Genomic DNA, 9789 nt, shown 5'->3' with positions numbered 1-9789 from the left:
TTTTCTTTTGTTCAGTCATGACACTTCCCTGTTAGTACTATGCTTTTCTGGAACTCAGAAAACTATAAATACAGCTACTCATGTACTAGATACAGGGGGAATTCAGATAGTTCACTCATTAATTTAGCTCTCGTCTCTTGTCTCAAAGTCCTCTAGTGTGAGGCATAGTTTTAGTCTTTGTCATTTTCTGTATCAGATTGTTTGTTGTGCACTTTGCAAAGTACACTTTCCATTATTCACATCACTCTTCCAAGGTCACAACTGTGCCAGAAGAACTCACACCTGTTCAGAACCACTCTAGTCTCCTAAGACTTGTAGTTTAGCTCCCCCTCAAACTTAACAAATCACCTGTGATCTTCTCTTAGACACTTCACAGGAGTTTCATCTAGAGCCTACTGTGAGGGGGGTTTCCATAGTTAAACAACACGAGTTCCAACAGTTCTCAGCATCCCAAACAGGTTTCTCAGACACCAGCCTGTAGGCTTAGGTCAACTCAGTCACAGTCAGCACCAGTACCTGTATTGAGCAGAACACACTGATCTGCTAGAATCCAATTGTACTACAAAATGTCTGATAGTCCAAACACTGGAAGTACAGAATCTGATATCACAGAAACCTTAGGAACACTATTGGAACAGCAGAGTGCTTGAGTTAGTAACGAAGAGGAGGAAGAAGAAGACCTTGTAGCAACATCACTCAATCCCCAAGTAATCAATTTCTGAATTCACAACAAACCACTGCATTTCATGTCCCTGGAATTGTATACAGGATTGCTAGCTACCCTGCAACCTTCCCAAATCACATCAACATTACAACTGACTGTAACTGGCACACTGTGTTGCAGAAGAGCACAGTTGTCTCTACAGGAAACAGAGACAGTCTAGCAGCTAGTATCTTCACTTGCACTAGCAACCAGTGTATTGTTAGCAACACAGCTCCAATTACAGTAACAGTAACTTGCAAGTGACATGCAACTACTTTAGCAACTACAAGTAAACGTGCAAATTCTATTGTAACCAAGACTGGCAGTGTAGCCAATAGCCACATTGAACATTCTGAAGCTGCCTTGTTGCAGAGCACATGATACACTGTCCTTTGACAGAACCAAGCCCTGAGAATTGCAGAGGTATTTTGCAGACATAGAAAGTCTTGCAAACGAATGCAACATAGCTAGAGCAGATATCATTCTGCTTGCAATGAAGTATGTGCCTGTAGAAGTGGAGGATTTGTGGGATAATGTGGATAAAACGTCTTAGGATACATTTAAGACAGGAGTAATTGTGTATTACCTGAGTCTCAAGACAAGAGCACAATATGCCAGAAGTGACTTGAATGCTGTAGTACAGAAATAGGCAGAGAGAGGAATTACAAATAGGGACAATTTGGGAACATACCACTAAGAGTTTACACTCATAGCAACTTATTTGACAACTAACAATAAGCTGTCACCAGAGGAATCTTGCTGTGTTTTTCTGTATGTGTTCTGTGGAGTAATTACAGAAAAGCTGACACAGAAGTTAGAAATCAAGTATCCAGACCATGAGGACAGACTTGTGTACAATATTGTACAAGTTGTAGCTGTAGTAGAGTCAATCCTCAGGGGATCTACACTCACAGCAGTTAGTGGATTGGATACACTTGTGAGTCAGCCTGTGATTCTGGTCAAACAGGAAGAAGTTAATTTGACAAGCATTGTGGAAGTGCTTCAGAGTCTGCAATTGCAAGTAGAGTCAATGAAGCAAGGCCCAAGACCAGGAGGAGGAGGATACAGAGGAGGTTCAGGCAGAGGATCAGGAAACAGAAGTTGTGTGTTTTGTAGAGAATCTGGACATTTTATACACAGTTGCTCAAAAGTGTCAGAATACATCACAAATGGGAAGTGTATACAGAGCCTAGACAATAAAATTATTATGGCTAACAGAAACACCATTTCTGGGATAGGGCAGACCTTGAAGGAAAAGGTTGATAGCTACTTTCTGTTGTTGTAAATGCACTCTGTTAGTTTTGTAGAGGCTGCACCAGTCATAGTACACAGTCCAGGAGCTCCTGTACCAGTTACAATGGTAGAGGTTGATGAAGAAGAAGAGGAGGAGGTGGAGAACCTTGTAGAGCTTGAAAGGCTTGAAGTAATGCTTGGAGAAGCCTGCAAGAAGGTTGTGGAACAATCAAAAGCAAAGGATGTGAAGGGGAAGGGAAAGCAAGGGTGTGATTACAAAGTAGCAAAACCTGCAGATATCAGACCAGCACCAGCAAGTATGCACTGAGACACAACTAGGATGAAGGAGTACCTGTACTACTACATTGCACCAATTGAGGACCTGGAAATAGCTGGAAGAGTTTTAGATTGTAGCTTGGACCAGGAAGTGTGTATTACACAGTAGGAGTTGCTTGCATTGTCTCTAGAGCTTCAGAAGAAGACTCACAAATTAGTAACATTGAGACACTGAATGGATAGAAACACCATGTTCTACAGTAGAGAACTGCCTGTTGCAGGATCAAACAATAGTAGGCTGTAGTAGTATTGCAACACGTTAGTGGAAGTTAACCATTCACTTCTACTCTGTATGCTTGAGGCAATAGTAGACAGAAAAATTGAGGTAGATTGTGTGCTAGACCAGGGATCAAGTGTAAACATAGTTTGAGCTGATGTATGGGAAGCATTAAAGATTCTGTTGGATCACAATATGGCTGTTATGCTTGAAACAGCAGACACTGGTTGGGGATCAACTGTAGGACAGATTCTGAGGTTGTGACTCTCTATGGGAATGCTTCACATAGATATTACAGTACAAGTTGTGCAGAAAGCTCTGTTCAGGATCTTGCTAGGTAGACTGTTCTTTGTGACTACAGAATGTGAAACCAAAGATTTTGCAAATAGGGAGCAGCACATAATGCTTTGGGACCTGAATGATCTGTTGAGGAGGTGGTCTCTGTCCACTGGAGTGAGGGCACTGTGATATGAGCTGGAGACGGATTTTTGAGAAGTGTCAAGGAACCAGAAACACTACAATTCTGGGGAGATGCACATATGACAAGCAGATTAGGAACAAACAAGCAGAAGAGTAATAGTAAGGCAATGATTCTATACAGAGGAAGAGACGAAGGAAATAGAGTAAATGTAAGAAAGGATTGCAGTCAGGGATCATGAGTCACAGAATCATGGATGATAGAGGCAGTAGAGTCACAGAAGTCAGTAATTCTCAATGTACTGGATGACAAACTTGACACAGTTTTGTGGGCTTACAAGAAAGTCACAAATAAGGTGCACCCTGTACCCAGAGTGCTTCTAGAGGAGTTCTGCATAGTCAGACAACAGTACCCCAATCCTCTAGCCAGAATGCCTATATTACTGACAATACTACAGCCCTTTGTGCCTACCAGCTGACTTACAGAAGAGTAGATGCAAGCAATTAGAGAATTACAATTGGGATTCCTATGGCTGGAAGAATGGAAACTCACAGAAAACCTATTAATGCTACAGTCAGAAGTGTTTGTGTGGACAGAAGAGGAGCAAGGAACATTGGACCCTACATACTTCAATCCTATTCAAATTCCAACTGTAGAGCATGTACTATAGGTAGAGAAAAGCATTCTAATTGTATGCAGAATTGAGAAGAGGGTGATTGAGTTGTTGAAGGAGAAGTTGTATAACAGAGTAATAGAACTGTTGAATTCCTCCTATCAATTGTAATGGTTTTGTGTCACAAAGAAAGACAGAGTATCCTTGCAATTTATTATTGATTTGTAGAGGTTAAACACAGTTACAATAAAGGATACAGCTGTTCTGCCAAACATGGAACTAATTGTAGAAAGCTGCAGAGGTTGTACATACTATACACAACTCAATTTGCATATCACATTTGATCAGAGGAGTTTGGATGAGCAGTCTAGAGATCTGACAATGTTCTAGACACCTCTAGGGATGTTTTGCTTGACAGTATTGCTAATGGGTTACACCAACTCAGTACAGATTCTGTATAATGACTTAGTGTTCATTCTTTGCAACAAGATTCTGGATGTCACAAACCCATACACAGACAATGTTCTGGTAATTGGACCCTGCTTGAGATATGAGACAGCAGACAGAACAGAGGAAACGCTTCCCAAGAACAAGGGAATACAGAAGTTTGTATACAAGCATCTGATGGATGTAAACTGGATTTTGCAGAGAGTGAAAGCTGTAGGAGGGACGTTTTCTGGAAAGAAGATGATGCTTTGTAACAAATCCACAATATTCATTGGGCATAAGCTGACATATTTGGGGAGAGAGGCTGAAGAATCATGAATACAGAAGGTTAGGGATTGGCTGCCTTGTAAGAGTGTTACAGAAGTATAGGGATTCCTCAGAACAGTAGGAGTGCTTTGTGTTTTTATTCAGAATTATACAAAGTTAGTACAACTACTCAATTGACTCACACAAAAGAACTTGATATTCAATTGGAATGACAAGGCACAGAAATCTATGGACACACTCAAGGAAGCAGTTTTACATTGCCCTACACTAACACTAATCAACTATGAGTCAGAGTATCCAGTAGTCTTAGTAGTAGATTCGTCTATCATCAGAGTAGGATGGTATATCAGTCAGGAGCACCCAGATTGCAAACAGAGAATAAATCGATTTGGATTGATTAACTGGAACACAACACAAGCACAATATTTGCAAGCAAAAATAGAGCTCTTCAGACTTTATTACACACTTCACACATCATACATATATCTCATAGGTGTCAAGAAATTAATTGTGGAAATGGATGCTTCATACATAAAGGGAATGATTAATAAGCCTGACCTACAGTCTAATGCTACAATCAATTGCTGGATAGCCAGTATTTTGCTATTTGATTTTGAGTTCTGTCACATTCCTGCATCAGACTTCAAGTGTATGGACAGATTATTGTAATACTGAGCAGTACCTGAAGACCCCCCAGACAACAACACCTATGAAGACTGGATTGATGAGTCATACAGATTTTACACAGTAGAAATAGAATCTACACAACACAGACATCAGCCAGAACCTTGTAGGGCTACAGAACACAAAGCCTTGTTAGTCGAGTGTGTAGAAACATAGTCCTGGGTTTCAGATGCAACATGCTGGGAGACACACAACAACATTATTGACAAATCATTTCAAGTAAACAAGGACACACCACAGGCAACATGTTCTGGCAGACCACAATGTAGATTATTCCCAGAAGTTGTTATTCCAAAACAGAACTGGAATTGGATACATTAAGATAAACCAGAACAACCCAATCCAGAACATAGAAGAGCAGAAGGTGTAGCAGACAAAGGAGTACATGAGTAGGAACCTGGAGGAGAGTCTTGTGGAGTTGTAGGAACTGAGGAGGTAGAGGGAGTGGATGACAAAGCAGAGGGTGACAATCTAGAGCTGATAGGGGTTGTGCACAGTATCTGTAGTAACAAGGCTGAGGGTTTGGACACAACAGCAGAACAATTTCCACAATCACCAACCACTGAAAGGCAAGAAGCAAGACTGAAGGCTGTGAAAGAGTATCTTGGCTTGCTCTGCAAACCAAGCAGAATTGCAGATGCTGATTTTCTGACATTTATACAATACACAGTACAGTTCTTTGTACAGAATGACAAGATCTGGCATCAAGGTCCTGAAGGAAAGCATCAGATTGTGCCAGATAAGGACAGGAGATGGGAGTTGGTTAGGATAGCACACAAAGACTTAGGACACAAGGGAATCTTTGCAGTACAAGCCTGTTTACTGGATCAGTTCTGGTGGCCATCTCTTACAGAAGACATTAAGTACTTCATTAGGACTTGTCATGCATGTCAGACTCAGCAGATGTAACAAGTGCTGATTCTACCAAGTATTCTGGAGATTGCACTGCTTTTCCAAAAGATCCACATAGATATGAAGGTTATGCTGAAAGTAGGAAGATTCCAATATATTGTGCACACACACTGTTTGTTATCAGGGTATCTGGAGTTTTGTATGCTTTGTACAGAGAACAGAAGGACAATAGGACAGTTCATCTTTGAAGAACTTCTATACTAATACAGGGTATGTCCTGAGCTTGTAACAGACAACAGAATGCCTTACATTGTAGCACTAGACTATTTGCAAGAACAGTACCACATCAATCATATTCAGATTTCTGCATATAACTCCTGTACAAACAGAATTATTGAGCAGAAACACTTGGATGTACAGGAAGCAATTGTAAAGACAGTAGGAGACAATATTGGACATTGGTATAAGTACACACATTCTGTGTTCTGGGCAGAGCAGATTATGATTCAGAAAGTGACTGAATATTCTCCTTATTACCTTGTTCATAGAGTAGAGCTGATATTACTGTTTGACCTGAACAAGGCAATGTATTTGGTTCCACCCAAAGGATTGCTACTAACAACAGAGGAACTGGTAGTGATACAAGCACAACAATTGTAGAAGAGACCAGACAACCTTACACAAATGATGGAATGTGTTTGGAACACCTGTGAAAGATACACAAAGCATTTTACAGAAGTCAATTGTAATCGGATCAAGGACTACAACTTTGCTCCAGGTGTACTAGTGCTAATCTGCAATTCAAAAGTGAGCAACAACTTAGGACAAAAGATGAAACTGTAATACCTCAGACTGTTCATAGTAGTGCAAAGAACGAAAGGAAACACTTATATTGTAGCAGAATTGGACAGAGCAGTGGCCAAGTTATGTATTGCAGCATTTCACCTAATTCTGTATTTTCTGCATTCACATTTAACAGTTCCTATCTCACGTCTCATTGAGGCTGTAGAACCCCTCCAGATTGGGCAGAGGGAATGGTCTTCCACACACCTGAGTGCACAAAGTGTGCAGAGAGGCACAAGGGTCCTCAGGGATCCACTTGCCAGACTATGATGGATTGGCTGTACTACAGTAATCTGAGTAAGTCTGTTTCAATCTTATTTTTGACTGTGTCAATAGTGATCATTTGTGTAGAAAACCAGTACACAGTGTGTATATTCTGCCACTCCAGATGTAGCCTGAAGGGAATCCAGTATAAGACTAGGGGGCAAACTACAGAATTGTACAGTACAACTCAGAACCTGTGTTCTGTCATCCCTCTGATCATACATAGTGAAGCCAGAACAGTCTGCAACCTCCACTCACAGATGACTAAGGAGCTGAATGACTTAGAGTTGCAGCTGATGACAATGAAGAACAAGTTTGATGCAAAGATCATGGCTCTGAGGCAGGGTATCAACTTCTTAGCCATGACAGTAGAAGCCTCTGTAGATAGTAGGGTGGAAGAGTTAGAGTAGGAAATAGAACAGGGTAGAAAGTAGAGAAATAAAAGTCCAGTTTTGTTTTATGAAAAAAAACCAGAAACATAAGGAATAAACAGAATGGAACAGAAATGGATGGAATGGATAGGAAAATAGATAAAATAGAGAGTTAAGAGGAATGGAATGGATGGATGGATATTTTTATGATTTATGTATAGAACTAGTGGAATAGGATGGGAATAGGTGGAAAAGAATCATAATTTGTATAAAGGTTTATATGCTTATAGAATGTTGTATGGGCTTTTTGCAATTTATTGTAAATGAGAAGGAATGTAACAGAAGATCAAAAGTATGTGAATATAAAATGTAACAAAGCATAGGGAACTGTAGTAGAACACAGTATTTACAGATTTACACAACTGTTAGGTGTTGCTGGTAGGGAATCAATCCCTATATTTTAGTTTCCAGTACAAGACTGGGAGGGTATATTGAAAAATTGCACATTCTTGGATCAGGAGTCTGTGACTTCTACACTTGGTTCTACTTCAAGCATAGCATCTGAAGCACAGTTGTCTAGATCATCTGTATCCTTGCAACTAGTCCTGTGTGGTTCTGCATCTTCCAGCATTAATATCCTTGTCCTCCTTACTTGAAGACTCCACCACAACCTTCTGGTTTTTTGCATGTGTTTCCTTGCTAGAGACTAGAATCTCCACCTCTACAATAGTGTGCTTCTTGCTTAGGAGCACTAGTACTGGCTCTAGACAACAAAATGGAGTCAGTATACCCAGAAAATCAACTACCCCTCATTCACATTACCTTTTTCCTTGCTTTTGTCCTCTTTCTTCTTTTCTAGCTTTGTAACTGCTTGAGGAACTAGGAGAAACATTGTATTAGCTTGGCATGATTTGTTAGCCATACTTGTACTTACTGACTATGACTTGTTTCTCCTTCCCATCCCTTCTTGCATCAACCTTCTCTTTCTCTACAACTGGCTTTTTCTTTTCTGGTTTTGCAACTTCTTCAGGAACTAGGCAAAGACAACATTAGTAGTGTACAATTTGTTAGCTATACATTTAATTCATACCTGGCTTGTTCCCCTTTTCTACTACCACCTTTGACCTTTCCATGTTTGTGACAGTATCAGAACCTGTGTAAACAGTTAGTTATTGTGTACAATTTGTTAGCCATACTTGTACACATACCTTTGGACCCCTCCTTTTCCTTCCTATCCTTCTACTTTGTTGCCAACTGTGTCAAGGCTGTAGCCTTCTCCTTCTCCTTCTCCTTCTCCCTCTCCTTCTCCTTCTCCTTCTCCTTCTCTTTTCCCCTCTCCTTCTCCTTCTTTGCCTTAGCCTGAGCCTCTTCCTTAACCTTGGCCTGTATTGCTTTCTCAGTCTCTGCCTTTGCTTTAGCCCTAGCAGTAGCTTTGTCCTCCTTTGCTTTTGTGAGCTCCTCTACTGTTGCCTTACAATCTACAAGATGTTCTGTGTCAGTAGACAGATTGGAAATCAGGAAATAGGAGACTTACTGTCAGATTGACCCTCCACTAGCACAGACAAAACCTCCTCACCCTCTGAATCATTGTTATTGTGAGTGTCATTGTCTGAGCTCTCTTTGTCTTTAGACTCAGGATCCATGGTTGATCTGTCAGTTTCCTCCTTTGTAACCTTGTCCTCTGGTTTGTTTTCTGTGTCAGAACCTGTGGAGCACATCAGCATATGAGCCAGAGACAATGTGCTTCACAGAGGTACTCACTGAGTGTACATTCAACTAGCTTGTCATCCATGTCCATTCCCTTACTAGCTACTATGTTGTTGTACACACAATTTCTGAGGAAAATCACAAAATCAGTATAAAAAGAGTGGAAAAGGGCACAACACTTACTATCAGATTTGCTAGGGAGCAGTAATAACATGGTAAGAGTGATGGAAGGAAGCAGGAAGAATAAGTAATAATGTTTACACACACACAGAACTTACATTCAGCCTGCTGATCATTAAATCAACCATGTAACTGCAGACAGTCACAAGCAGACACACTAGGAGATGAAACAATTAGCATTATACTAAGAACTGTACATCACATGCAGACAATCACAGCAATCAATTCTGAACACCCACATGACTCATAGAAGCCTACTCTGAGAACACCCAACTATTCTACATTACAAGCATTTGCAAACAGAACTGCAAGAGTGCACAGTCTCAGAATTGGCTTACACATGTTGTTTTCTCTACAGGATGTACAGATCACATACTTATCACAGGCTCAGAACACAAGTTGTGTCACAGCAAGTGGCTCAGCAAACCATTACATCATCATTGCCCAGATCAAAGTACTGTAATCTTCCAATCAGATAGGACATCAGGGCAATCAAAGTGTTGATCTCAGGAGACTGCTGGAAATCTCAGAACTCTCTACACTTTGTCTGTACCAATCAGATGATAACAGTATGAGAACCTTCTATTTCTTTCAATGTAAATCTTGCTTTTCCCTTTTGCATAACATTTCCTGTGGCTAGAATACAGACCACTT

Source organism: Fomitiporia mediterranea, assembly GCF_000271605.1.
Source record: "Fomitiporia mediterranea MF3/22 unplaced genomic scaffold FOMMEscaffold_12, whole genome shotgun sequence".
NCBI classification, from domain to species: domain Eukaryota; kingdom Fungi; phylum Basidiomycota; class Agaricomycetes; order Hymenochaetales; family Hymenochaetaceae; genus Fomitiporia; species Fomitiporia mediterranea.
The sequence above is the reverse complement of the archived record's forward strand: the minus strand, read 5'-3'. Positions refer to the sequence as shown.